Genomic DNA, 25,374 nt, shown 5'->3' with positions numbered 1-25,374 from the left:
TTTTCTGTTCTTTAAAAAGTTCTAAAAACGTTTTCTTTCTTTTTCTATCCCTTAAACACTTTCTAAAATGTCTGGCACAGGCCAAACTGTTGATCTGTCCAAACTTGTTTATGATCACCTTAGCTGGAAAGGAGCAAGGAGTCTCTGCATTGAAAGAGGTTTAGGGGTAGGGAAGAATCCCTGTAGAGAACTGTTGGTTAATATGCTCATTGAACAAGATAAGACCAGAGTTGGCACTTCTGTTAAGAAATTAGCTGATGGTTCCCAATCTGACCCTGGGGCACCCATAGCAAAGGATTTAGAAGGGAACCTTCCCAACCTGTCCATCAGCAGACCACCTAGCATAACTGGTACTGATGTGATTTCACACCACAGTAATAGTGTTACCTCACATCACAGTAAGAGTGTTCCTTTCCATCATAGTAGGAGTGTTACTTCTGTTAGCCAGGTTGTTAGAGTGCTATCTGTTAGGGTCAGGTCTCCCTCTGTTCATTCTCACCATACTTCTGTCTCAAGACATGCCTCACCCACCCACCCTGATGACAGAGTGTTAGAAAGGGAGCTCAATAGATTGAGAGTGGAACAATCCAGGCTGAAGCTCAAGAAGCAACAGCTGGATTTAGATAGGCAGTCCTTAGAGATAGAAAGAGAAAGACAGAAATAGGGTTTTGAAACCCATGGTGGCAGCAGCAGTATTCCAAATAGTCATCCTGAAAAAGAGCATGATTCTAGGAATCTGCACAAGATAGTTCCCTTTTACAAGGGGGGGGGTGACATTAACAAGTGGTTTGCTGCACTTGAGAGGGCCTGTGTTGTACAGGAGGTCCCTCAAAGGCAGTGGGCTGCTATCCTATGGCTATCTTTCAGTGGAAAGGGTAGGGATAGGCTCCTTACTGTAAAAGAAAGTGATGCCAATAATTTTGCAGTTCTTAAGAATGCACTCCTAGATGGTTATGGCTTAACCACTGAACAGTACAGGATGAAGTTCAGAGAAACCAAAAAGGAGTCTTCACAAGACTGGGTAGACTTTGTTGACCATTCAGTGAAGGCCTTGGAGGGGTGGTTACATGGCAGTAAAGTTTCTGACTATGAAAGCCTGTATAACTTAATCCTGAGAGAGCATATTCTTAATAATTGTGTGTCTGATTTGTTACACCAGTACCTGGTAGACTCTGATCTAACCTCTCCCCAAGAATTGGGAAAGAAGGCAGACAAATGGGTCAGAACAAGGGTGAACAGAAAAGTTCATACAGGGGGTGACAAAGATGGCAAGAAGAAGGATGGTAAGTCTTCTGACAAGGGTGGGGACAAATCTAAAATTGAGTCTTCATCAGGCCCACAAAAACACTCTGGTGGTGGTGGTGGGCCCAAATCCTCTTCAAATCAAAACAAAGAAAATAAACCATGGTGCTATTTATGTAAAATAAAAGGCCATTGGACAACAGATCCCAGTAGTCCAAAGAAAAGCACCAAGCCTCCTACCACTACAACCCCTGCTGCTACACCTAGTGCCCCTAGTAATAGCAGTGGTGGTGGGAGCAAACCTACTAATAGCCAATCCAAGGGAGTAGCTGGGCTCACTTTTGGTAACTTAGTTGGGGTTGATCTTATTAGGGAGACCACAGAGGCTGTGTTAGTCTCTGAGGGGGCTATTGATTTAGCCACCTTGGTTGCTTGTCCCCTTAACATGGATAAGTACAAGCAACTACCCCTAATAAATGGTGTGGAGGTTCAGGCCTACAGGGACACAGGTGCCAGTGTTACCATGGTAATAGAGAAACTGGTCCACCCTGAACAACACCTACTTGGTCACCAGTACCAAGTAACCGATGCTCATAATAACACTCTTAGCCACCCCATGGCTGTTGTGAATCTCAACTGGGGGGGGGGGGTTACTGGTCCAAAGAAAGTTGTGGTTGCCTCAGATTTACCTGTAGACTGTCTATTAGGAAATGATTTAGAGACATCAGCTTGGGCAGAAGTGGAGTTGGAGGCTCATGCAGCAATGCTGGGCATTCCAGGGCATATTTTTGCTTTGACAAGGGCTCAGGCCAAAAAGCAAAAAGGACAGGGTGACTTGGATCCTGGAAGAATGGACCAAGTGCTCCCTAAAGCTAGGGTTAGTAAAGGTAAAACACTACCCACTATCCCTCCCTCTACAGTGGATTCAACTTCTGAGGAAGAAGAATTTCCACCCTGTGCAGAACCTACACCAGAGGAGCTGGAAGCAGACACTGCTGAACTTTTGGGTGAAGGAGGGCCTGCCAGGGAGGAGCTGAGTGTGGCACAGCATACATGCCCCACACTAGAGGGTCTAAGGCAGCAAGCTGTCAAACAAGCAAATGGGGATGTCAGTGACTCTCACAGACTTTACTGGGAGGACAACCTCTTGTACACTGAAGCAAGGGATCCATAACCTGGAACTGCCAGGAGATTGGTGATTCCTCAGGAGTACAGAAAGTTCCTCCTAACTCTAGCCCACGACATTCCCTTAGCTGGACATTTGGGGCAAATGAAAACTTGGGACAGGCTCGTCCCCTTGGTTCATTGGCCTAGAATGTCAGAGGACACAAAGGAATTTTGCAAGTCCTGTGAAACCTGTCAAGCCAGTGGCAAGACAGGTGGCACTCCAAAGGCACCCCTTAATCCACTGCCTGTGGTTGGGGTTCCCTTTGAAAGGGTAGGGGTTGACATAGTTGGCCCCCTTGACCCTCCTACTGCTTCAGGCAATAGGTTTATCTTGGTGGTAGTGGACCATGCCACCAGATATCCTGAAGCAATTCCTCTAAGGACCACTACAGCTCCTGCAGTGGCAAAGGCCCTCCTGGGAATCTTTTCCAGGGTGGGCTTCCCAAAAGAGGTGGTATCAGACAGGGGAAGCAATTTCATGTCTGCTTACTTAAAGGCCATGTGGAAGGAATGTGGTGTGACATACAAGTTCACCACACCCTATCATCCACAAACAAATGGACTGGTGGAGAGATTTAACAAAACTCTCAAAGGTATGATAATGGGACTCCCTGAAAAACTCCGCAGGAGATGGTATATCCTGTTACCTTGCCTCCTTTTTGCTTACAGGGAGGTACCCCAAAAAGGAGTGGGCTTCAGCCCCTTTGACACCCTGTGAGAGGTCCTCTAACACTTGTTAAGGAGGGTTGGGAACAACCTTTAAAAGCTCAAAAGCAAGACATAGTGGACTATGTACTTGGCCTAAGATCTAGGATGGCTGAGTACATGAAAAAGGCCAGTAAAAACCTTCAGGCCAGCCAAGAGCTCCAAAAGCAATGGCATGACCAGAAGGCTGTTTTGGTTCAGTTCCAACCAGGGCAGAAAGTGTGGATCTTGGAGCCTGTGGCACCAAGAGCACTCCAAGACAAATGGAGTGGACCCCACATAATTGTTGAAAAGAAGGGTGAAGTCACCTACTTAGTTGACTTAGGCACTGCCAGGAGTCCCCTTAGGGTGCTCCATGTCAATCGCCTGAAACCCTACTATGACAGGGCTGATCTCACCCTGCTCATGGCAACAGAGGAGGGACAGGAAGAAGAGAGTGACCCTCTCCCTGATCTCTTCTCTTCCACAGAACAAGATGCTCTAGTGGAAGGTGTAGTTTTGGCAGATTGTCTTACTGCTGAGCAGAAAGACCACTGCATAAATCTCCTAGGTCAGTTTTCTGAACTCTTCTCTACTGTGCCAGGCACCACTTCTTGGTGTGAGCACACTATAGATACTGGAGACAGCTTGGCTGTCAAAAGTAAGATCTATAGGCAGCCTGGCCATGTCAGAGACTGCATAAAGCAAGAAGTGCAGAAAATGCTTGAACTGGGAGTGGTTGAGCACTCTGAAAGTCCATGGGCCTCTCCTGTGGTACTTGTACCAAAACCTAATTCCAAGGATGGAAAGAAGGAAATGCGGTTTTGCGTAGACTATAGAGGTCTCAACCAGGTAACCAAAACTGATGCTCAACCTATACCCAGGGCAGATGAGCTAATAGATACACTGGCATCTGCCAAGTATCTAAGCACTTTTGATTTGACTGCAGGGTATTAGCAGATCAAATTATCAGAAGATGCAAAAGCAAAAACTGCATTTTCAACCATTCGACACTACCACTAGAGTGTCATGAAAAGTGATGCTTCAGTGGTGCTAGGGGCTCGTAACTATGCCCCAATGGGTGATTCTGTGGGCGTGCAACAACAACACCCATTGCATTTTGACGCTGCCCCAGATTTACGAGTTTTCGTAAACCTGAGGCAGCGCCAAAATCTAACAACACCCAGAGCGCCCCTAAAAGCAGATTGCACATCACAGCCAAAGGGGACAGAATCGTGCTAGGATATAACAAACTTTGCTGCCAAAAAGCCCAGGCCATGTTCATTGCCATGTATTGGATGGGAACAGAGCCACCTATTGGAAATTAGCAAACAGGTTCAAGTGACCCTTCCCTGCATTGCAAACCATCCCCAGCCCAAGGATTCAGAAAGCCTCTTTGTATAATGATGGCTGGATGAGCTTTGAGACTTATTAAGACTTCATGCAGTGGAGTCTCTCTAGCAAATCAGTAAATGCCATTGCAAGAGGAGGGGCTGGGACACAGAAGAGAGTTTCGCTCTATATGTCAAAAATTGAGATCACCGTGGTCCAGAGGAAAAAATAAGGGATGGAAACGACAAATCCAAATCAATTACCTAGCAATAAGAAATGTACATCAGACCATCTATTTCGGTAAATGCACAAGGAGAAGAGAGAGCATCTGCTGAAAGAAAGAACTGGAGTGGTGGGAGTCAGTGCCCCAGGCGAGGACAAGCTCGCTCATCCCCAGAGGGTGACCACAAGGTGGCCACCACCCTGCGATAACAAGAGATAGAGGGAGCCTGAATGGGATTACACTGAGCAAAGAGAACAACTAAAGGGAATCCATCTAAGAAGAATTGTAAGACCCTCTCTTAACAGTAACTTGTTTTATGTAGAGCTTCGTACAGCTCTTCTGCCATTTTTAAGCTCTATAAATAACCAGTTTTACCACTACCCAATTTATGATACTTTGGGGCAGATTTATGAAAAGTGCAATTTTTCTTGTGCCCCTTAGCGCCCCCGGAACGCCACCACCTGTGTGCCATATTTAAAATACGGCACACCTTTGCAATAGTCAGAGGTATTAGCTTAATCGTTTTTTACACTAGCCCGGGACTTTGCAGGTTTAGCGCCAAAAATGTTGTCACTAATCCTGCAAAGCACCCAGAGACCATTAAAAACAATGGAAGCTTCCCTTTAACGCCTGCTCTGAGCAGGCATTAAAAATGCCGATAAAAATGCTGCAAAGAAATCTCTTAGATTTCTTCGTGCCATTTTTTCAGCCCCCTAGCGCTAGAATGCCTATTTGCATAGATTATGCTTGGAACAGGCATATTGTGGCGCAAGGGGTTACAAAGTGGCGCAATGCATGCATTGCACCAGTTTATAATTATGGCGTCGCATTTTTGGCGTTCCAACGCCACATTAGCGTGAACAAAAATGATGCTAATGTGGCGTCGGAATGGCGCTAGGGGCCCTTAAATCTGGGCCCTAATTTATCCGTCTCAGAGGGATGGAAAGTTCAGTCTCGCTTACCAGTATTCAGGCTTGTCACCTTCACATTACAGCATTTGTCAAAGACGAGCATTCAAATCACTGAGTCATCCCACCAGCAAAATAATAAATAAATCTTAAACACAAACAAATCCTCCCAGGCTAGCCCCAAGAAGAGCCAGTTTCTTGTATGTGAGACTGGCCAGGGGTGGCCCCTCCGCTACGGCAGAGAAGCGTCGCCCTACTGCAGAACGGCAGCAAAAAGTGGAAAATAAAATGATAATAAAAGTATTTATCATCATTTTATTTTTCTGCTTAGCCAGTCTGCTGACTGGTGTAGGGCTGGGCCATCCACAGTGTCAGCAGGGGAGGAGGAGCGTTAAGTGCACTCTAAGGCCCTGATTTACGAAAAGTGGCACTACACCTGGTGCAACGCCACTTTTCTTGCATCCCTTAGCGCCCCCTAACGCCACCATGTGTGCACCATATCTAAAATACAGCACACCATGGCAGTAGTTGGGGGAACTAGCAGCAACATTTGTCACGCTAATTAGGAGCTTCACAGGATTAGCATAACATTTTTGACCCTAATCCTGCGAGGCCCATTGAGGCCCATTGAACACAATGGTGCCCCTCCTTTTAACTCCTGCTTTGTGCTGGTCTTAAAAGTGCCGTAAAAAATGACGCAAAGAAATCTCTTAGATTTATTTGCACCATTTTTTCAGACCCCCCTAATGGGGGAACGCCCCCTTTGCATACATTATGCCTGGCACAGGCATAATGTAGCACAAAGAGTTACAAAGTAGCACAGTGCATGCATTGTGCCACTCTGTAAATTTAGCGCCCTTATTTCAGCCTGGCTTGACCACATTTGCACAAGTAAATGACGCTAATGTGGCGCAAGGAGGCACTAGGGGCTCTAAAATCAGCCGCTGGGTGTGCATGTTGGTGTGGCTGGCCGTCTTAGGCTGGCCAAACCTACATGCGCACTTAGAGCTCTCCACCCGAGCTGTTTTTCACAGCTGGGTGGAGACCAAGTGCAGGCTCTCACTCCCTCTCTGAGCGGCATTTCAGCCCGCTCAAGCCAATCCCAGCGTTTCTCTCATGCTGGGTAACAACATGAGAGAAGGGTCTGGATTGGGTGGGGAGGGGAGCAACAAGGGAAGGACCTGCGACGGGAGCAGAAGAAAACAGAGGGCCGGAAGTGGCAGGTAAGTCTTTTGAAAAAAAATGTGATTATTATTCCGCTTCGCACAGCACGCTGCCCCTCCTGCTCCACACTCTGCCCCTCCACACATTCCTGACAGCAGCCGCCACGGGCACAACATCACAGGTAACACGAACAGCTGCTTGTATTCTGCTAAATCTCCTTCTTTCTTTGTTTCTCTATAGGATTTCTGCCTGAACAAAGTCTCAAATGTGCAAGGTGTGGTAATGGTGTAATCTCTGGCATTTCACATAACAATTGTAACTCAAACTGCTGAAGATTATGTGAGATTACACCGGTGTAAATTATATGACAGCTGGGTCTAACTGCTACCCTTACAACCCTTCACCGGCCTCCCACTTACACCTACCAGCTGCTCAGCACGTCACAGCAAGTGCTAAATGAGAGCATATAGAGTTCCACCCAGGAAAACAGCTCTGTACAGTTATAGCCAGCCCTTAATTTGAGCCGGTGGTTGCTGGTGGGAGACACTTTTTGGGGACCAGCACCTATTTTTTCCCCGTCAGATATTTCCCTAGTGCAAGAGAGGGACACACACAAAGATCGGAAAGATGGGAGACGAGAAAGTCAGAAAAACCGGCACAGAGAGAGAAAGCAGCGAGACAAAGGGGCAGGGAGCAGTACTTAATTTGAGCTGGTGGTTTCTGTTGCGGGGCACCGGCACTTATTTTTGAGGGCCGGCACTTTCTGGATTAGGCATTTACTAGGAGCAGAAGGCACATATGGGAAAGACGGAGCAAAGAAAGACGGAAAACCCTCACAAAGGGAGAAAGCGGAAAGCTGCAAGAGTGAGCTGAAGGGAAAGGGAGTGGCTGTACATGGATTAAAGAGGCCTGAGATGGCTTTAGGATTACACTGCCTCAGTGTTCCTTGTTCCCACATTTAACTGCAGCAACCACATGTTTCAGAGGAGTGCTTTGGGCACCGGCACTTTTTATTAAGAAATTAACCACTGGCATGGAGTGTCTGTGATTGGATCAAAGACCAGTTTAGTATGCGGCATCCCAACGTTTAATTGCACCGGCCGCTGACTTCTGAGCAGTGCTTCATGCACCGGCACCCTTTCTTTCACAAAATTAAGCACTGGTTCCATACCATTCCATGGCAATTAACGCACAATAGGTGGATTCAGGTGAATAAATCTCAGCCGTGCGTGATATGCTACCCCAGTTCGGGTTTTTTCTTTGAATTCTGGGACTTGTAGTCTTGTTGCTTCCGTTATAAAATGGGATTATTAATCCAAGAATTCAAAGGAAAAAAGCCTGGGGCAGCACCTCACGCATGAACCTGCAGAGCTGGGCAGCAACGAAGTACCTCCCAGAATCATAAATGTTGCCGCCTGGTATCTTCGCATGTAAATCCACCATACTTTAATCAGTGCCATGGTGGCATATCCGTCACTGAGTTTTCCCAGAGGTGGCTGTTGCCATGTCAGCAGAAATCACCTCAGGGACAAAAGCACAACCCACTGTCAGGGAGGGTGAGTGCAGCAAACCTCTCCCCTCTGGTGTTGGGAATGTGTTTCCTCGGTCTCGCTGGTGGCTGGTTGTTCCAAGTACCAAAGTGTGAATTAAGGCTTACAAGTCTCTAAAAGGATGGACGGGGGTCCAGGCACCCAAAATGGAGCATCTGTGAGTGTATGTGGTCGGCTGAAACACTGGGTCTATCCCAAGGACATCATTCACCATCATAGAGCAAGAAATGTTTGTAATTCCAGCCTGGAGACTTTATTCACAATGGACTCCCAGAGGCCCTAAATGCTTCCTATGACCCCTGAGTGAACACAAGAGTTCTGGTAGTGGAACAAAGGCCAAATCGCATAATAAGGCCGTAAGTGTGGAATAACTGGACCCGCCATTTTACCAATTGCGGATTTCCCATCACAACCGGACATTCACTTTGCACTATTGGTTTTAAAGCTCTTTGATGTGCAACCTAAGAATTCCACAGTGGGATAAAGTCCAAGGCTGTATCCTTGCGGTGGGGGCTCCTTGGAGTCAGATATGATTTACAACAGACTTCAGGGAACAGATCTGGTGGGGGCTGAAAGGTCACTGTGGGACAAGTCTGTGCCCCACCCTGGCAGGTCTGGCCTTTGTTAGTTAGACTCTCCTGGTGCACCCGGTCCTCAGGAGGATGCAAACGGAGATTTTTCCTGCAAAATAGTCAAAAATATCTGACACAGGAAGTATTTTTAAATGAAGATAGAGGTTGAAAGAAGGGGCTCTTTCATGAGGTTTAATATGACCTGCGCCAGGTAAAATGTACGCAAAGGGGGAGCTCCCCCGTTAGGGGCGCGAAAAAATGGTGCAACGAGATCTAAGAGATTTCTTTGCGTAATTTATTTCGGGCACTTTTACCATCTGCTCAGAGCAGTTGTTAAAAGGAGGCACACCATTGTTTACAACGAGCCTCAATGGGCTTTGCAGGATTAGCATCAACATTTTTGACGCTAATCCTGCAAAGCTCCAAACTAGTGTCAACAATGTTGTTGCTAGCTCCCCTAACTACCGCCGTGGTGCGCTGTATCTAAGAAACGGCGCACACATGCCGGCGTTAAGGGGGCGCCAAGCAGCGCAAGAAGAGTGGCGCTGCACTGGGTGCAGCACCACTTTTCTTAAATCAGGGCCGTAGTGCTGCAACAACCAGGAGGGAGGGACAGATACCTCACGCTAATGAAAGCTTGCTTAAGTAGCCAGGTCTTCAAATGTTTCCTGAACCTCTCAAAGTTGGGTTCCAGCCTGACCGGGAAAGGAAGAAAGTTCCATAAGATGGGGCCAGGACAGAGAAGCTCCCGCCCTCTGTCACTTGAACCGAGGGATCCTCAACTGGTGACAGAAGAGGAGCGACCTCCCTGCTGGCTTTCAATAGGATGAACCACTTCGCTGTCACTGCCTTGATCTGAGGGATCATGGACAGCTGATTTTCTACCAGATGCCCAGGCTCTTGGCAGAGGACACAAGGGAACCTGCCAGGCAGAACCTACCACTCCCATGAGGGGTGGTTGATTACACTGACTGTATAGCCTGACCTCACCCTTGGGTAGCTTGGCACAGAGCAGTCTGGCTTGTCACGGGGCAACGTGTAAAGCACTGGCACAGCTTTACCACACAGCAATTACACTGAGCATTACAAAAGAGACTGCACATGAGCTGTATGTAAATAGGTTTTGTATTCAACACACACATTAACACAGCATGAATAGCATGTAACTCTAGGCAGGAATCACCATTCGAAACAACACTAGCAGTACTAGGCCCAACTGAGTTAAAACAACATTTGCAGTATGCACACATGAGAAGAATAACACATTCCCTGAAAAACATAGGTGGTCATTACAACCCTGGCGGACGGTGTTAAAGCTGCGGAAATACTGCAAACAGGCCGGCAGACAAAAAAAGGGAATTATGACCCTGGTGGAAACCGCCAACTAAGACAGCCACTTTAACACACCGCCCGCCACGGCGGTACAGACAAGCAGCGCGGCGGTCACCGGCAACAGACAGGCGGGAGACAATGTACCGCCCACAGTATTACAACCCGCCAATCCGCCACCTTTTCCGGGGCGGATTCACTGTGGATAAAAACACGGCGGAAACAGCTTTTGCTATGGGAAAACGCTCACCTGAACACATCCCACGAGGAACGAGGACTCCATGGAGCCGGAACTCCAAATACTCCCTGCCCTTGTCTTTCTGCTCCTCTACGACCAACAGCTACGTAGGCGCCGAAGACAACGGTGAGTACTGCACCTACAACACAGGGGAGGGGGGAGGCAAAAGTTAGGGGGACATCCACCAAACACCCCCACCCTCGCATATTACAACATACACACCAATGCATTCACAAAAATCACAGTAACAACCCATAATCCCCCCGGAAGACTGAATAGACAATGCGAAATTCGTTCAAACATTGTAATGTGCCAATATACATGTCATACAAAAATATACAGATATATAATTGAAAATCAGTCATAATTATATACAATACGAGAAGTAGTGCAGATAAGTACACAACAATGTCCATGCACCAACAGTCCAAAAATGCATGGGCGAGGCCCACAAACGATACCTGACCACAATCGGAGAGAACACTGCTGGGGCATCAGATAGAAATACTACAGGCACCTCAGGGGGAAGCGAAGGGGGGGCACCTCAGCCGGATGACTGCAAAGCCAGATCCACAACGGGGCTCCATGCCCATTGATGTATCCTGGGGAGTGCAAAGCCACAGTCTCTCAAGTCTCACAAGTGGGTGGTCTGCCCACTGTGCCATCCTGGGGAGTGCAAAGCCACAGTCTCTCAAGTCTCTACAGTGGGTGGTTTGCCCACTGTGCCATCCTGGGGAGTGCAAAGCCACAGTCTCTCAAGTCTCTACAGTGGGTGGTTTGCCCACTGTGCCATCCTGGTGAGTGCAAAGCCACAGTCTCTCAAGTCTTTCCAGTGGGTGGTTTGCCCACTGTGCCATCCTGGGGAGTGCAAAGCCACAGTCTCTCAAGTCTCTACAGTGGGTGGTTTGCCCACTGTGCCATCCTGGGGAGTGCAAAGCCACAGTCTCTCAAGTCTCTACAGTGGGTGGTTTGCCCACTGTGCCATCCTGGGGAGTGCAAAGCCACAGTCTCTCAAGTAGATGCAGGTCTCTACTGGTACTTGGGGGGACTGGTGCCCAGACTGGATGAGTCTCCCTGTGAAAGTTCCTGTCCTGTCACTGTCCCAGCTGCACATGGGATAAGGATGCCTGATGTGGTGGTCCATTCATTCCTACCCGGTCTTTGCCCTGTTCAGTGGTGCTTTGCCATGGCGGTCTTTGCCCTGTTCAGCGGTGCTTTGACATGGCGGTTCAGGACTGTTCAGCGGTGCTTTGCCATGGCGGTTCAGGACTGTTCAGCGGTGCTTTGACATGGCGGTTCTGATACGGACATTAGTGTGTGGCATGACGTTCTCTACACTGTACATTGGTGTGTGGCATGACGTTCTCTACACTGGGCATTGGTGTGTGGCATGACGTTCTCTACACTGGGCATTGGTGTGTGGCATGACGTTCCATCCATGCCCAGCGGGGCTGTGGCAGCCGGGGCCCTTCAGGGCACTGACTCCGGCGGTGGTCTCTGGACCAGTGACGATACTTGGGCCCTCCAGGGCACTGACTCAGGCGGTGGTCTCTGGACCAGTGACGATACTTGGGCCCTCCAGGGCACTGACTCCGGCGGTGGTCTCTGGACCAGTGACGATACTTGGGCCCTCCTGGGCTGTGACTCTGGCGGTGGTCTCCTGACCAGTGATGATACGTGGGCCCTCCTGGGCTGTGACTCCGGCGGTGGTCTCCTGACCAGTGACGATACTTGGGTCCTCCTGGGCTGTGACTCCGGCAGTGGTCTCTGAACCAGTGACGATACTTGTGCCCTCCTGGGCTGTGACTCTGGTGGTGGTCACTGGACCAGTGACGATACTTGGGCCCTCCTGGGATGTGACTCCGGTGGTGGTCTCTGGACCAGTGATGATACTTGGGCCCTCCTGGGCTGTGACTCTGGCGGTGGTCTCTGGACCAGTGACGACGGTGCTGGTGGTTGTGTCTCGACCACCGGAAATGATGGCGCACTTCTCCGCCGTGACACTCACAACAGGCTGGGCAGACTTCCTCTGGCCCTTCCCCAGATTTGGTGGAGTCACAGCTGACTCTCCAATCCCCTTGGAACCCATGTCAGTTGTTTTCCCACCAGGAGTCTTGACACAGTCCCGTCGTCCACTCTCCAATTTTAGAGCCTTTACAGGGGGTGGGCTGCCAGTGCCTTGGCTCTGGGTCCTACTGCCTGCCCTAGTGGCCGGTGCACTCCACAAGCCTTGAACACACACCACTGGTATTGGAGGCTGTTTTGGCTGAGGCGCTACAACGGGACTGTTGAATTGGAGGGGGGGGTGGGGGCAAAAATGTCAATTTCACAGAGGGACAGTTTCTGACGAACACTGGGATGGGTAGCTGGAGGAGGTCTGGGAGCGGAGAAAGAGGAGGTAGTTGTCGGAGGTGTCACTTTAGCTGTTTTGGGTGCAGGTACTGGAGGCTGTCGTGAGGTGGATGGATGTTGGGTGAGTGATTGCCGGCGTTTGTGTAATTTGGGAGGGGGCGTCACAGACACACTGGGAGAGGACACGGGACGTGTAAATGGCAGTGGAGGTGGTGAGTGCAGGTGAGCGGCTTGTGGTGCTGGGTGTCCTGGTGCGATTCATGGTGCCTGTAGATGTGGTGCATGCAGGTGTGTGTGTAGACGAGACTGGGAGGGAGGCGGGAGAAGAGGAGGAGGAGGACACAGTGGAGTGAGTGGATGTTGCTGTGTCTGTATGTGGGTGAGGCTTGCGTGAGGGCCTGTGGTGTGTGTGGTGCCTATGTTTGCTTGAGCTACTTGTGTGTGGTGACTTGTGTGCATGCTGGTCTGTAGGTGTGCTTAGGATGGGCTGGGGTGAAGGGGATTGGGTCTGGGTGGAGGAAGCTGGAGGGGGGAGGCTAGACACAGGGACAATGGCTGCCATCAGTGCTAAGGCCAGAGATTGCAGGGTTCGCTGAAGGGCAGCCTGACCAGAATGAATGCCCTCCAGGAATGCATTACCGTGTTGCAACTCTCGTTCTACACCCTGGATGGCATTCACAATGGTAGACTGCCCAACAGTGAGTGACCTGAGGAGGTCAATGGCCTCCTCACTGAGGGCAGCAGGGGTGACTGGGGCAGGGCCTGAGGTGCCTGGGGCGAAGGTGATGCCCACCCTCCTGGGTGAGCGGGCACGGGGCGAACGCTGAGGGGCTGCTGGGAGGGCGGGGCTGGAAGGAGAGGTGGCGGCTGTACCTGTAGAGGTGGGGAGCACAGATGGTGCCACCACCACAAGGGAGCCCCCATCAGCGAACGAGTCCGTGTCGCTGCATAGTGATCCGGTGGGCGACGTGAAGCTCCCCTCGCCCTCCGTCCCACTGGTGCATTCAGAGTCCGTGGTGTGGCCCTCCATGGCCATGTGGGATGCAGCTCCCTCGTGCTCCGGTGCCACTGTACCTCCGCCTGTTGATGCTGATGTACAAAAGGACAGGGAGAGCAGGAAAAGGGGGGGGGAGACAGAAGAAAGAGAGTTTTAGTGCATGGCATACCGCTACCGCTGGCGGACAAGACAGACGCAGCAGCCCCCTGCATTACGCCGTGCTCCTGCCCTCTTGTACTGCCATTTGTTGAATTTTGTTTTGACCAATGACTTTGTGTTTCACCACTGCGCATTTTAGTTGCTCAATGTTCACCAGTAGCACATGGTATGTTTTGTTCAGTTGAGCCGCCTATGGGCTTTGACATTGCATTAGCCATTACTTTCTGTATTCAGCTTAACTGCCTATTGGCTTTTACATGATATTATACATTGCATTTTATATTCAGCTCCGCTGCCTATTGGCTTTGACATGATATTATACATTGCATTTTGTATTCAGCTCAGCTGCCTATGGGCTTTGACATGATATAAGACATTGCATTTGATATTTAGGTTAGCTGCCCATTGCCTTTAACGTGGAGTTAGACATTGCAGTTGAGAATCCAAGCTGTATTTTTCCAAGCAGTGTTTTTGCACAAGAGAACCAAGATGTTTTTCTCACAGTAGACTAGACATGATAAGAGAGAGTACATGGGTGTTGTTTTTTCTTCGCTTGAGCTTGGGAACAGGAGTAGTCTTGGAGACCTGGCCAGTCTCCAAAAGGCTTGCTCAGTTTCCCGGGTCTGAGAGGAGGGGGCACACCTTTGTAACGAATGTAACAGGCTGCAGAGAGTCAGATTCGAATCTGCCGGACCTCGTGCTGGAGCTTGGCGCAGGCTGCCAGCAATCCCGTGTGGGTAGATGAATCTCTCTTTCTCGCGGCTGACAGGGGTCATCAGCTTGCAGACCTTAGAAAGATGAAGCTGTAGATAGTTCCCACACGGTGAAGTATTTGTTTTGCTTTGCATTCAATATCTTATAAATATAACCTGCTGTATATATTGCAAACTGATATATTTTGTTTGATTAACGCGGACTTGAAAGCTACTAATTCGTCATACATAAAAATTGTGGTTGGGGAAGAATTACAACAATAAAAGTCTTCTTTGACCTCAGAAGTGCATTTCTGTTGTGTTATGTTAGTGCTTAGAAACTAAATAAGAGGAAAGCACTACACTTCTGCACACGCAATTTCTGGGATATGGCCTACATGGCAATGGTGGACATCTGCGCACATGGATGCCACAGGGGGAACTATACCTCGACTTGGCACTCTGCTGAGGTGGGGTAGAGTGCCAAATGGCCTACATTATGGAGGGGCCTTGCCTACCTAACTCGCCCTGGCCTAGGGACACCCACAGCCCACCTCCCCACCCAGACACCTCCACTGCATGCAAAGTCTGCAGAATGAGGTTGTACTCACCCCCTAGTGTCTGCTGTGATGCCCTCAAGCGCCCATCCAACTCCGGGTAGGCCACCGCCAGGATCCGGAACATCAGGGGGGTCATGGTGCGACGGGCACCCCTCCCACGTTGGGAGGCCATCCCCAGCTGAGCCTCCGCCGTCTTCTTGCTCCAGCGGCGAATGTCCTCCCATCTCTTCCGGCAGTGGGTGCCCCGTCTCTGGTGGGCCCCCAGGGTCCGGACCTCCTTGGCGATGGCACGCCAGATGTCCCTCTTCTGGTGGGCGCTGACCTACATGACATGCACAAGGGAAGAGGAACAGTCATTACCAACTGCACCGTCGTTGTGAGTGGCCCCCTCCCTACTCTGGCCATGTGGCCCATTCATTCCCATGCATTAATGTTCTATGAACTCTGCCCCCTTCCCTCTTCCAACCAGCCCTCTCCACCCAGGCCTAGCCCATACAACGTGCTCCCTGTGTACTAACCTGTTGGTCTGGAGGACCGTAGAGTAGCGTGTACTGGGGGAGGACCCCATCCACAAGTTTCTCCAACTCCTGTGCAGTGAAGGCAGGGGCCCTTTCCCCAGACGCAGCAGCCATCGTCGCTTCCAGACCGAGGTCACAGCAGCACTTGCAGTGTAGGTCCTCTACTGTCGAAGGTCAGGTATCTAGTGATTGAACAGCTAGAAAATGGCGGTGACGTCCGCGGTGGTGACGTCCGCGGCGGTGCGCATCATCACCGCCAGCGCACCTGTTCATTGGCTCCTGGGACCCATAGGGTCCAATGTTAACCAATGTAGCATTGCGCCGCAGTCTACGACCGTCTACCGCGAAGGTGTACAACGCCAGCACAGTTACACCACAATCCCATTGTCCCAGTTTAGAGGTCAGGCAGCCGCCATTTCAGGGGCCCACATGGCTTCATTTACTACTGCGTCACACATAGCTAGGCCTACACTCAACACACATACAGGAAGGGTTTTGTGAGTGGTGTAGTCTTGTGTGTAACTGTGGGTACATACCTGGAGGAATAATGACTGGTTCTTCGCTGTTGTCCTTCGTAGGCACTGTCAGCTGGGACATATGAGAAGATGGCGGAATCCTCCGGTGTACTGACCGTTGGTGGACCTGTTGACAATGGAAGAGAGACATGTCATCATCACCTACCGGTTTGACCGTGCCACTATCCAGGAACTATGTACCCAGTTGGAGCCAGACCTGATGTCACCAATCCGCCATCCGACTGGAATCCCCCCTGACGTGCAGGTGCTGTCAGTGCTCCATTTCCTTGCAAGTGGGTCTTTTCAGACTACTGTGGCCATGGCATCAGGGATGTCCCAGCCTATGTTTTCCAACGTGTTGTCCAGAGTGTTGGCTGCCCTGCTGAAACACGTAAGGAGATACATCATTTTCCCTCAGGTGGAGGATTTGTCTACAGTGAAAGGTGACTTCTATGCCCTTGGACATATCCCCAACGTCATTGGTGCCATTGATGGGACCCATGTAGCTCTGGTCCCCCCCCACAGGAGTGAACAGGTGTACAGGAACAGGAAGAGTTATCATTCCATGAATGTCCAGATGGTCTGTTTGGCAGACCAGTACATCTCGCAGGTAAATGCTATGTTCCCTGGCTCAGTGCATGACGCCTACATCCTGCGGAATAGCAGCATCCCTGATATGATGGGTCAACTCCAGAGGCACCATGTATGTCTATTGGGGGACTCTGGTTACCCCAACCTTTCCTGGCTATTGACCCCAGTGAGGAATCCCAGGACCAGGGCAGAGGAACGGTACAATGAGTCCCATGGGCGGACTAGGACGGTGATCGAATGAACCTTCGGCCTCCTGAAGGCCAGGTACAGGTGCCTCCATATGACAGGTGGATCCCTATTCTACTCACCGAAGAAGGTGTGCTAGATCATCATCGCCTGCTCCATGCTCCATAATTTGGCTTTGTGACGCCAGGTGCCTTTTCTGCAGGAGGATGATCCAGATGACGGTGTTGTAGCAGCTGTGGAGTCTGTGGAGCCTGTGGACAGTGATGAGGATGAAGCTGAGGAAGAAGACAACGACAACAGGGAGTCAGTCATACAGCAATATTTCCAGTGACACACAGGTGAGAACATTTTCAGGTTTAACATTACATTAACTTTCACACATCTACCTCTATCCTGTTTCTCGATTTAATTCACTACTTGGTAACTGAGTTGTACCCTTCCATTACGGTTTCACAGGTGTGGTTTCCTACGTGTCAACTGCTTGCATCCTTCAAGGGCTTGTGATGTGTGACATAGGTATGTTAGCCTGACAATGGTAAACCCATTATGACACTGTCATTAATAATACATATTTACGAAATCACAGACTGACTCGAGGGGGGTTGTAAAATGGTAATGGGGGATGGTGGAGAAATGTCCATGGCAGAGTCCAGTCTATTAGTCTCACAGGTGCACTGCCCACCTGGGCATAGGAAGTGGAGCTGGGGCAGTTTGAATATGGACAGGGTAACAAAGTGGGACAGTGGGAGGACAATCAGGGTGGTCTCATTTCCTGGCGGGGGTCTTGCCATCTTGCTCTGTCCTGATCCTGGATCTCAGGGACCGCTTGCGGGGTGGTTCACCGTCTGCAGGGGGTGGGGTGCTGGTGTGGTGGTCCTGTGGCGGGGCGTCCTGTCCACTAGCGCCGGCGGAGGTGGTGGGCAGTTCATCGTCTTGGCTAGTGTCAGGGGCCCCATGGAGTGCCACGGTGTCCCTCAAGGTCTGCTGTATGTCCTTCAGCACCCCTACGATGGTGCCCAGGGCGGAGCTGATGGTCCTGAGCTCCTCCCTGAACCCCAAATACAGTTCGTCCTGCAGACGCAGGGTCTCCTGCAACTTGTCCAGGACCGTCGCCATCGTCTCCTGGGAGTGGTGGTATGCTCCCATGATGGAGGTGAGGGCCTCGTGGAGAGTGGGCTCCCTTGGCCTGCCCGCCCCCTGTCCCACAGCAGCCCTCCCAGTTCCCCTGTGTTACTGTGCCTCCGTCCCCTGGACCATGTGCCCACTACCACTGCCCCCAGGTCCCTGTTGTTGTTGGGGTGGTGGGTTAGCCTGGGTGCCCTGTAGTGGTGGACACACTGCTGATTGACCTGTCCTGGGTAGGGAGGTTTGGGCCCGCTGGGTGGGTGCTGTGCTGGTGTTACCAGAGGGTGGAAGGCCGGTGTTGGGCTGTGCCTGTGCAAGGGGAACCGACTGTCCCGAGGCCCACGATGGTCCGGGCTGGTCATCAGGATCCAGTAGGGCAGAGCTGCTCTCGTCACTGTGGGCCTCTTCTGGGGGTGGAGTGGTGTTCTCTGGACCCTCTGGTGTGGTGACGGTCCTTCAGGTTCCTGCAGGGGCATAAGAGCATGATTATTGCATGTGTGTGTGTGTAATGGTGTGAAATGGGTGGGTGTTTGTGTACCCCAGTGCAAGCCTTCCTGTGTGTGGGTTTGTGTGATGATGGTTGGGGGGGTGTTCTGGGTATGTGCAGTAGGCATGCTTTAGTGAGGGGTGTCCATGCTTAGTTGTGTCATGCAAGGCTTGGTGTTGGGATGGGTGGTTAGTGTCATGGGTACATTAGTGAGGAGTTGTAGTGATAGGGGAGGGGGTGAGGGAGGGGGTGTGTGATAGCATGCAGGTAGGGTGGGGGATATGATAGTTAAGATTTGACTTACCAGTGTCCCATCCTCCACCGACTCCTCCGAGGCCCTCAGGATGCAAGATGGTCAAGACTTGCTCCTCCCATGTTGTTAGTTGTGGGGGAGGAGGTGGGGGTCCACCGCCAGTCCGCTGTACCACGATGTTGTACCTGGAGACCGTTGAACGCACCTTCCCCCGTAGGTCGTTCCACCTCTTCCTGATGTCCTCCCTATTTCTTGGGTGCTGTTGCACGGCGTTCACCCTGTTCACTATTCTGCTCCAAAACTCCATCTTCCTGGCTATTGATGTGTGCTGTACCTGTGAGCCAAATAGCTGTGGCTCTACCCGGATGATTTCCTCCACCATGACCCTGAGCTCCTCCTCAGAGAAGCGGGGGTGTCTTTGGCGTGCCATGGGGTGGTGTGGATGAGGTGTGGGGTGGTGTATGTGGTGATGAGTGTGGTGAGTGTAGTGGTGTGTGGTGTTTTGTGCGTGGATGTTGTGTGGGTGATGGTGTTGTGGTGCCTCTGTGTGATGGTGTTTTCTATTCTGTGCTCTCTCTCTGGCCTTCGCCAATATTTTTTGGTCGTAGGGGTTTGTGGTTGATGTGGGTGTGTGTTTTATATTGAATTGGGTGTGTGGGAGTGGTGTTTATATGTGTATCAGGTGTGTGTATTTTGAATTGTCCAATGTGGCGGTTTTTTGGAGATGTGTGTGTATTTTGAGCGCAGCGGTGTGTACTGCCAATGGAATACCGCGGCTGAATGACCGCCGCGTGGATTCAGCATGGGCGTGTTTCTGTTGGCGTGGAGGTGGAGGATTTGTTTCCGCCAGTTTATCACTGACCTTTGGTGTGGCGGTGTTGTGTGGGTGTCTGAATTTCGGCGGATTCCGAGATGTGTATCATAATAGCTGTGGCGGAATACCGCCGCTGCGGCGGTGTATTGGCGGTCTTCTGCACGGCGGTAAGCGCCTTTTACCGCCAATGTTGTAATGACCTCCCTAGTCTCTTATCGGACATCATGAGACAAGTGATCACATAATGACCTGCCGGGCCAGGTTCAGCACATGTCAGAATAGCATTGCAAGTGTGCTGACTCTGACCCGCAGGGGCAGGTTCAGTACATACTGGTTAGCACCACTTCCCACCAGGTGTAGGAAGAGGGCCACAGTGGGACAGTGCCCCGGGCCCTAGGGCCACTCACACGGAATCAGCGAAACCTATAGGAGGGCCCAATCCTCTAGGTAGGGAGACTCCACATAGGGGTTCTTCCCTGTATGGACAGGGAACACCCTGGTGGCCCTGCCTTGCCTTACGCCTACCATCCTCGCCGCCCTTCACGGGGCACCCTAGGGGTAGCGTAAGGCTTGCTTAGGGTTGGTCAAAGCATGAGAGATGCCCCCCTAGATGCAGATGCACCTGCGCCTCCCCAGGCCTGTGCGGTCAGGCCTGATATATGCGGGTCAGGCTATGCGGGGGGGCGGCACACTTAGTGCAGCGTCCCACCAGTAGCCAGGGCTGCCTTGTGTATGTGGTGTACCTCTTTACAGGGCACTCCTTGGTAGAGTTCCGCAACCACCCAAGTGCATGACCCTTCCTGGCATGTGTAGGAAGGGCGCTCGCACTTTCTCACTGCAGTACAGTGGGCAAGTGCCCAGAGTCGTAAAGCTGTGCAAAGCGTCAGCAAAAAAACAAGAGTAAAAAGCAAAAGGTTTCAGGGAAATCCCCCCAACCAGGCCATGTCCAACAGCTACTGATACCAGTGTAGGATATCAGGGCACTTCACATCACACAACACATTATACAGAGACACTCATACAAGTGTGTAAATACCCCAGGGGCTGGGTGCAGTGTATTTAAAAGGTTGGACATGTGATTTTAAGTTTTACATGTCCAGGTAGTGAAAACCTCTTAATTTCGTTTTCACTACTGCATGGCCTGTCTCTCCCATAGATTAACATTGGAATGACCTTATTACATTTTATAAGTGTAATTTCCAATTGGTGAGAGATAGGACCCCCAAGTTTGGTATCTCTGGAATCACAGTTTAAAATCCTAATTTATGGTGAAGGTGGATTTTAAATTGTAAAGCTGAAAATGCCACTTTTAAAAAGTTGGAACTTTCTTACTTCAACCATTCTGTGCCTTCTGTCTGTCTCCGAATACATGTCTCGGTAAGTCACAGCTGGGCTTTGTGCAGTCCCTGTAGACATCCACAAACAGGGAGAGTAGCTGTGACTGAGTTCCCATCTGCATCCTGATGGCTCATCCTGGGCAGGATGGGATCGAGGAGATGACACTTACATCGGAATAGCCTGTGCCTGACCCCACATAAAGGGCTGCATACCACCCTGTAGTGAGTCTGGATCCAGGGCAGGAAGGATAGGGACCTTGTGCACTTTAAAGGCCTCTCTTTGAAATGCCCCCACGTCAAAGGCAGAACTGGGTATAATTACTGGACCTCAGAAACCACCAAATCAGTACACTTTTAGACCTGAGGACATTCTGCCAAGATGAAGGATTGCTGTGCTGCTGAAAGAACTGCCACTCTGCTGGAATCTCCTTAAATTTGCTGGACTCTTGCTTTGATTGCCTGCCCTGCTGCCCGCTGCCCTCCTAGCCTTGGAATGAAAAGGACTGGACTTGCATCTCTACAACCCCAGAACCAAAGTGACTCCAAGGACTTGCTTGCTTGCCTCCTGTATTGAAGTCCCAGGGACATCAAAGACTTCCAACAACCCAGCTACAGCCTCTGATCTCTGCCAACTGTGAGTCCTGCACTGCCAAGTGGAGCCAAGCCAGTCCTGGGTCTTTGAGCTGGGTTTGCTGGCTGTGTTCTACAAAACCCACACATTTCCATCATTGTGCCAGTTGGAACCAACACATCTCCTTCAATGCAACGCATTGCTGCTGCAGGACACGTCGCATCATCAACTGTGTGGCTCGACAACGCTGCACCGCTTACACTTGAGAGGTTCGGCATCAACCCATCTCTGGTTGGGCTGCTCAATGTCAATGTAGTGCCTTTATCGTAAAACGGGTTAAACGCCGCACCACTGCTCGAGGACATCACATTGGCAACTGCATAACTCGATGACAACGCATCCCTGGCTGCACAACTTAGAACTGGTGCATCACCTTCACATCGTCTCCTCTGCTCTTCGCATTAGATGTTCAACATTGACTCGAGCCCTCCACAAGGTACTTTTTTCAGTGGGGCAGTGTTGGTCCCTGTTGCCAGCCCGTACTGCACCGTGGTCAGTGTGAACTTTGGATTTACCCTAGTCTAGCGTGATCAGAAAGCTGTGGTTGGTTCTTTATGATTTCTATGCACCGCAGTTTCCTTTGATCTTCAAAAATTCATATACTAACTTCTACTGGACTTTTGTCGTTTGGTCTTGTATAACTCATAAAAATGTAGGGCCTGATTCACAAAAAGTAAACTTATACCAAAAGTCCAAATTAGACTTGAAGTCTAAGTTTAGACCTAAAGTCTAACTTTACTATAGCAAACTCAGGGCCTGATATATCATTCTTTCCAATAGCGATTACCAAATTGCGATTTTTTGTGAATCGCAATTAGGTAATCGTTATTGGAATGTATGAAACTCCAGGAGTTTCATATAGCGATTCGCAAGGGCTCGCAAATGGACCTACCTCATTAATTTAATATTGATGAGATAGGTCGCAATTTGTGACCCATTGCAAATGGCTACAATCACAGTCTGTGATTGATTTTAAATGAAGCACTCTTTTTTTTTTTTAATGCAGCCCATTTTCCTTAAAGGAAAACAGGATGCGTTTAAAAAAGAAAATGTAAAGGTTTTCTTTACATTTCTTAAGAGTAGGCAGTGGTGAGACCACTGCCTGCTCCTAAAAAATGTTTTCGCATGCATTCACAGAGAGGAAGGGGTCCCTTCGGGACCCCTTCCCCATTGCGAATGGGTTACCACCAATTTGAAATTGGTAGTAACTGCGATTGTTTTGCGATCGCACTCATGGTCACAAACCAATCATACATACCTCTGTGATTCGGTATTAGGATGGGATGCCCATGGCACGCCCCTTCCTAATACTGAATCGTATGTAGTCGCAAATCCAAGTTGCGATTCGGAATCACAAATTGGACTTGATACATACCAAAATGCGTTTTTGCGATCGCAAAAGGTCCAAAGCAAAACTGTTTGATCCATCTGGCCCTTAGACGTTTGGTCTGTGTACTAGTAAAGTTAGACTTTTGGTCTAAGTTAGACTTTAGGTCTAAACTAAGACTTCAGGTCTAAGTTTGCCTTTGTGAATCGGGCCATAAATCTAATTTTCTAACTTGGTGTGGAGTTCTTTTGTGGTGTTTCAACTGTCTTCCGGTTTTAGGTGTTGCACAAATACTTTAGACATTGCCTCCTAAGTTAAGCCTGCCTGCCTGGGACAAGCTACCAGAGGGTGAGCACAGGTTAATTTATGGTGTGTAACTGACTTACCCTGACTAGGTTTGTGGCCCCTACTTGGACAGGGGGTACACCTGTGCCAACTAAAGACCCAATTTCTAATATTCTCTAAACCTTAACATCAGTAAGTCCTCAATGACCTCTGATCCTAAATGTCTTCTGATCACCCCTGCACTCCAAACCTCATGGCATCTGCACCCCCAAACCTCTGTATCCACCACTCAATGGCCTTGTTGGATTCTGTCATCGTCTTGAAAGCAAGCTGTGACACCAGCCAAGAGGCAGTGATACACAAGCCGGAGACCGCATCATTTGAAAAGAAACTTAGATGAACCTTATATTCTTCAACCACAGCTGAACGTTCTGAAGAGATTGGGGAGTGAATTTAGCAAATGAAAGCAGGGCACATCTGTGGATCCCTACCGCCCTGAACACTAATCCCCCACATCATAAGGCAGCTTTGTTCACAGAGCAGTATATTATCCTGCCTAACCCTTACCCCGGCTTTAGGATGTCCTAGAAAGTAATTCCGAAATCAACATTTTGCTCCTAGGTGTTTTGTTACTTGATGATCTTGAAGGTAACGTTTCTTGATTCCAAGATAATTGGGTTATGTTGAGTGGAGATGTTTTGGCAGTGTTTGAGGTTTGGCATGGTAGGAGGTTTCCTTCAGGTAGGTTCCCCCTTTTGGAGTTTTTTCTGATGGGTTCTGACATGCTTACACACCAGACATACACAATGATTCACTAAGAAATGTTATGATGAAGTCATACTATATGTGACTGTAAAATTTATTACATGCATATTGTTTCTGGCAGCCTCATGGTTGCCCTGTAGATATTTCATATTCAACATATATGGGCACTGCGCTTAGTGACAATAGATGTGGTTTATTATTCACAGCCCATATCTGTATAACGATGCCTCGTCTTCTTTTTTCAGAAACTGGTTCAAGCGCTGGCGGTGCCCTGTCTCTGCCTCTGGTTGGCCACCGTCCTGGTCCCTGAGGTCCGCTCAGAGGAGTGCTCGGAGGAGAGCTGCGCTCTTGAGGCATTCAGGTGCCAAAAAGCGAATCAGCAGTGCTGCAAGGAGTATGTTGGCTGCCCCTGCGGAAGGGAGGGGTACCGAGGATGTGGCAAATTTCAGAACGGCCTGATTCCTCTAGGGGAGAGCACCTCTGGAGAGTCCGCCCGCTGGAGCTGGCGCTGCACCTGTGAGTGCAACCTGCTGCTTTACTGTGCCTACACGCCAATATGCCCTCCGATCCCGCCTGACTGTAAGGACATAGTACGTTCCAGGGATGGCTGCCAACAGTGCATAATAGCTGTGCCGTGAAGAGGGATATGATATCCCATGCTACACTGTGAAGGAGCTCATTCCTTGCTGCTCTATCCTGCCTGGCTAAAAGCTGATAATGCTTGCTGTAGTAGGTTGCAAGCAGTGCATAGAACTGTAACTGAGAAGATGCCTAGCCCCCCCCCCCCCATGCCATGAAAGCACACAATGCGACCACGGATGGCTGCCTCCAGTAGTAGAACCCTGGTCAGGAAGATGCCTGTATTATCTTATGCTCCACAGTCAAATGACTGTGTATGGTGTGTGGTTTCTACCAATCACTAGATTTCTGCAGAAGCTTATAACAATGATAGTTTAACCAAATGCAATAAAGATCAGAGAGAAGTGACCGCCTCCTGTCTTCATGTACTCCGCCGTCAGGCTCTGGGTGGGATGGTGCGGTCCTTTGTCGGTAGTATTGTGCTGTTGTGTCAAACCACCACACTGTGCTCCCTCACCAACCACAGGGAAATATCCAGCTTTCCAGAGCTCCTGACTTCAATGTAAACAGCTCCTACATGTATATATTTACATATCCATGGTTCACCCGCTAACCCAGGAGTACAACCTTCAACACCTCTAATTATCATAATTAACCCATGACATTATCACGCACACAGTAATCTGTTATCGATGAGCTATGACAGCGCTTTCTCCCCACCTCTCTGCAAGGCACTTTCATGTTCCACAGTATTTGGGGGCAAACCAACAATACAAGGGGGGCACTTTCTAG

At 49.8% G+C, this 25,374-nt stretch overlaps 1 long non-coding RNA gene across 1 annotated transcript in view; it reads left to right on the top strand.

The window, feature by feature from the left end:
- The window catches only part of LOC138248935 (uncharacterized), a 32,287-nt gene extending 7,301 nt beyond the window's left edge, over window positions 1-24,986 (top strand). The window contains exon 2 of the long non-coding RNA XR_011194666.1: window positions 24,249-24,986. This is a non-coding gene — a long non-coding RNA (uncharacterized lncRNA). The remainder of the gene's footprint in view (window positions 1-24,248) is intronic.
- Window positions 24,987-25,374: the final 388 nt, after the last annotated feature.

This window comes from Pleurodeles waltl, chromosome 8 (genome assembly GCF_031143425.1).
Source record: "Pleurodeles waltl isolate 20211129_DDA chromosome 8, aPleWal1.hap1.20221129, whole genome shotgun sequence".
Lineage (NCBI taxonomy): Eukaryota > Metazoa > Chordata > Amphibia > Caudata > Salamandridae > Pleurodeles > Pleurodeles waltl.
The sequence above is the reverse complement of the archived record's forward strand: the minus strand, read 5'-3'. Positions and strand labels throughout refer to the sequence as shown.